At 33.4% G+C, this 5,322-nt stretch overlaps 1 long non-coding RNA gene across 1 annotated transcript; it reads left to right on the forward strand.

Annotated features, from left to right (window-relative positions):
- Window positions 1-2,772: 2,772 nt before the first annotated feature.
- LOC117909952 lies at window positions 2,773-3,228 on the forward strand. The gene is made up of 2 exons (XR_004650507.1): window positions 2,773-2,834; window positions 3,046-3,228. It is a non-coding gene; the product is annotated as an uncharacterized LOC117909952 (long non-coding RNA).
- The last annotated feature ends 2,094 nt before the right edge of the window (window positions 3,229-5,322 follow it).

Here is a 5,322-nt window from a genome sequence, read left to right on the forward strand (position 1 = left end):
AATTTAGATCCTTGAGCTCATGACCCTAAGTCATTCACATCAACCACAACCTGAGCTTTTCATAACAACTTGAGCCTTGAGCTCACGACCTAAAGTCATTCATGTCATCCACAACCCTGAGTTATTCGTATAATCTAGAGGCCTGAGAACATGAGATCGTAACTCATTCATTTCATCCACAAATCTGAGTTATTCATAGCATTTGGAACCTTGAGCTCATGACTTGGAGTCGTTCATGCAAACCAAAGGCCTGAGTAGTTCATAGATTATAGAGCACTTTACTAACAAGATCCCAAATCATTCATATCATTCACAACTTTAGATTATTTGTAGCATCTAGAGTCCTGAGCTCCTGACCCTAAGTAGCTTATGTCATCCATGGCCCTAAGTTGTTTGTAGCATCCAGAGCCCTGAGCTCATGACTTAGAGTAGCTCTAATCCACCCCTCTAAGTTGTTCATAGCTTTTAGAGCCTTGATTTTATAACCTAAAGTCATCCATGTCATCTACAATCTTGAGTTGTTCATAGCATCTAAAGGCTTGAGTTCATGATGCAAAATCATTCATATTGTCTATAGCCTTGAGCTATTCATAGTATCTATAGGCCTAAGCTCACGACATCCTAAGTTGTTCATATCATCCATAACTCTTACATGTTCATAACATCTAAAGCCCTCAGCTGAAGACCTAGGGTTTTTCAGGTCAACCATAACCCTGTTCTTTTCAAATTATCAAAAGCCCTAAGCTCATAACCTAGTGTCAATAATGTCATCCATAGCCCTGAGTTATTCACATAGTCTAGAGCATAGAGCTTATGACCCATAGTCATTCATGTCAACCATAATCCTAAATTGTTCATCACATCTAGAGCCCTATGCTCATGACCCAGAGTCATTTCTTTTATCCACAATCCTTATCCATTCATAACATTTAGAGGATTGAGATAATGACGTAGAATCGTTCATATCATCTATTGCCCTAAGCGATTCAAAGCATCTAGAGACTTGAGCTCATGGGATCCTGAGTCATTCATATCATCCATAACTTTGACCTAATCATGGAATCTAGATCCCTAACCTCATGACCTAGAGTTGTTCACCTCAACCAAAGCCTTGAGTGGATCATATCGACTAGAGACCTGCGCTCACGAGATCCTGAGTCATTCATATAATTCATAACTCTAAGTAGTTCACAACATCTAAAGACTTGAGCTTATGACCTGGAGTAGCTCATATCATCCACTGCCCTGAGCTGTTCATAACATCTAGTCTTAAGCTCACAACCCGAAGTAGTTCATCTCATCCACACCTTTGAGTTTTTATAGCATCTAAAGCCTTAAGCTTATGACCTAGAGTCATTCATATCAACCAAAGCCCTAAGATGTTCATAGTATCTAGAGCACAAAGCTCACGACCTGGAGTTGTTAATGTCATCCACAACCCTAAGCAGTTCATAGCATCTAAAGGGCTAAATTGATATGATCTTGAGTCACTATAAGAAAAAAGGTCATTATTGACATATATCATCTTGACTTAAGATAATATATGTGAAGGTTGTCTATTTAAATGAACAATTATGACATATATAACTTAGTTTAAACCAATAATGACATATATAATAGTTATTGCATTTTTCCATGACTTATGATGATACAACCTTGACAAATAATTTATAAGTCAATCTATAGTAAATATGTTCATATGTCAAGCTACCGAAATGAAAGCCATAATGACATATATATTATTTTCTAAATTTTCCCTGGTTTAATGATATGCAATCTTGACTAAAAATTTATTAGTCAAAGTATAGTTAATCTTTTCTACCTAAATAAAAGTAATAATGACATATATGCATTTGTTAAATTTTTATATGGTTTATAATTCAACAACCTTAATATAAATTTATAAGTTAATAAATCTTTAATAAATTAATATGTTAAGATTAGAATATTTGGTAGCGTCACTTTAACATATAATTTGTAAGTGAAAATAAGCCTATTTTATTTTAATTTATTAAGGTTGAGTTATTGAAAAACAAAATCCTAATTTAAGGCAATTTATTCAAAGTTTGGTAACTTTTACAAGCATATTTATTATTATTTTGAATAGAAAATTGTGATTAAAAGGGATAAGATAATGTTTCCATTTAAAAAATAATATCAATATATTGAAAACTATACCTATAATCTTATTTTAATATTTTGGATAAGACACTAAGTTATGTCTCTATATTTCTAATTGTTGGAATTAAAATATATTGGCACTAACTTCGGCTGGGGTCTCACAAGTATTAGGCAATTAAATTATTATTTATGTGTTTAATTAGACATTAAATCTACTAAGAATAACATAATTAGTATTTAGGCATTATAACTAACTATAGACCCACAAAATCAATCCATAGACCCATTTCTTTTAAAATATTTTAAGCCCATTTTATTTAGTTTGGCATGGGCCCATTACATTTATGCTTTCCTGAGCCATAAAAAAAACTCAACATATAAGTTTTTTCCCCTCTCTATTCCATTTTCTTCCACTTACAGTCGCCCTATCTTCCCTTTTCTCTTCTTTTTCTTATTTTTTCTTATTTCTTTTTATTTTTTATTTTTTTTTCATCCTCTCATTCTCATATTCATGGCAGCCCCTACGCCACCACCTCCATCTCTCGTGTTGTTACCATCCATGAGTCCCATACCCACCATGCCACCATATTTCTATTCATCCATGGTTGTTGTCCCCATGTTCACTACGACTCAAACATGCTTCCCGATGTTTCACCATTGACTGGGCTTCAAGCAAGAGATAACTATGGATGAGGCTTCATCCTGGAGGATATGTGAGTTTGAATATCCACTGTGTTTTACATTGAATCTAGAATCACAAAGTCAATTCAATTACAATTCATGATTTTAAAGGTCAATAGGTGTATTCATTTTATCTTTGTGATATTAAGGTTAGTATATTTATTGTCCTATAAAAAGAAAAATCTTTTAATTTTTTGGTATTTGTTACTCACTTTTCTATTAATTCTGTGTTTATTCTTCTAGGTATCTAAGAAATACATCAAGAAGAAGACAATGATGCAGAAACAAAGATCACCTCTTATGAAGATAGTGTTGTACTTTTCAATTTAAGTTTGTATATTATTTAATTGAATGTTTTTAGCTAGGTTTTATTTGTATATAGAAAATAGAGAGTAACTTGAAAAACATTTATGGAATTGTGTTCTTAATAATTAAGGTATATGTGATAATTTTTTTCCTTAAATAGTAATTTATTTAAATTATTTTAGGGACTTGATTGTGATTATCAAAATTAAAAATATACCAAATTTAATTTCGAGACAGGTTTCATATGGTATATAACATGTTCATTTTCCATTAAAAACTAAAAATTATAATAAAATAATAATAAATTTTTCATAAGTTATATTGACATATGGCTCATGCCCAATATTGATATGTGCAATAGCAACTATGACATATGTGATACCAAACATTGTCATATATAAAGCAATTATGATATATATAAAATCTAACCTTGACATATATATTTAGAAATCTTGACATATGTGGGATTAATCATGACATATATGATGTCTGACCTTGACACTTGTTAGAGTAACCTTAACAGAAGAGTAAGTTAATCTTGACATAAGATCAAGTAATCTTGTCATATGTTAAATTCAACATTGACAGAAGTAAAAGAAACATTTATAGATATCATACTATTAATATTTCATCATTAGTAGAAATAGAGAAATCTTGATATATGTATATGTCAAGCTAGCTTTAGACTTTTCTTGACACTAGCATAGATGACATATACGAATAGTAACCTATCTTGACAGATATACGTTATCTTAACAGTAAAAAACTATCAACAATGACTTTTTTTTCTTATAGTGAGTCATTCATATCATCCATAACTTTGAGTTATTCATTGCTTATAGAGCCTTGAGTTCACAACCCAATGTCTTTCATGTCATCCATAGCCCTTACCCATTCATAGAATTTAGAGGCTTGAGCTCATCATGCAAAATCTTTCATAGAATCCACAACCTTGACTAGTCCATAGCATCTAGAGGCCTAAGCTCATGGGATCCCGAGTTGTTCATATCATCCACAATTCTAAGTTGTTTATAGTATCCAAAGCCTTGAGCTCACCACCCAGAGTAGCTATTGTCATCCACAACCCTAAGCTATTCATAGCATCTAGATCTCTTAGCTTATGACCAAGAGTCAGATCATGTCAACCACAACACTCAGTTGTTCATAGTATTTAAAGCCCTAAGCTTCCAATCCAGAGGTATTCATGTCATCCAAAAACCTAAGTTATGCATAGCATTTAAAGCTCTGAGCTCACAACCCAAAGTTTTTCATGTCATCGATAGCCCTAAGTTATGCATAGCATCTAAAGGCCCGAACTCATGTCCCAGAGTCTTTCATGTCAATCATAAACCTGAGCTATTCATAGTATTTAGAGGCCAGAGCTCATAACCCATAGTTATTCTTATCTTCCACAACCTTGAGTTATTCATTACATTTAAAGCCTTGAGGTTACGACCTGGAGACATTCATGTCAACCATAGGCTTAAGCTATTTATAACATCTAAAGTCCTGAGCTCACAACCCTAAGCTATCAACGATAGCCCTGAGCTATTCATAGCATCTAAAGCCTTAAGCTCATAACTCAGAGTTGTTCATCTACATGAAAGCAAAAATCTATTCATTGCATCTAGCACCTTGAGATAATGACCAGGAGTTGTTCATGTAATCCATAGCCTTAAGCTATTCATAGCACTTAAAAGCTTGAGCTAATGTTGTAGAATCATTCATATCATCCACAACCCTAAGTGGTTCATAGTATCTAGAGGCCTGAGCTAATGGGTTCCAAAGTCATTCATATCATTCATAACTCTAAGCTATTCATAGCATCTAAAGCCTAGAGTCGTTCATATCAACCAAAGCACTGAGTGATTCATATCATCTATAGGCTCAAGCTCATGGGATTATGAGTCATTCATATCATTCATAACTTTAGGTTGTTCATAGCATCCATAACCTTTACCTCACAATTTGGAGTAGCTCATGTCATCCACTACCCTGATCAAGTTGTAGCATCCAAAGGTCTAAGCTCATGACCAACAATAGCCCATCTCATCCATAACCTTGAACAATTCATAGCATCAAAAGCCCTGAGCTCGTGTCTTAGAGCTTTTTATGTCAACTATAGCCTTGAGGTGTTTATAGTAACTAGAGCGCTAGGTTCACGACCCAGAGTCGTTAATGTCATCCATAATTTTAAGCGATTGATAATATCTA

Source organism: Vitis riparia, unplaced genomic scaffold (genome assembly GCF_004353265.1).
Source record: "Vitis riparia cultivar Riparia Gloire de Montpellier isolate 1030 unplaced genomic scaffold, EGFV_Vit.rip_1.0 scaffold484_pilon_pilon, whole genome shotgun sequence".
NCBI lineage: Eukaryota > Viridiplantae > Streptophyta > Magnoliopsida > Vitales > Vitaceae > Vitis > Vitis riparia.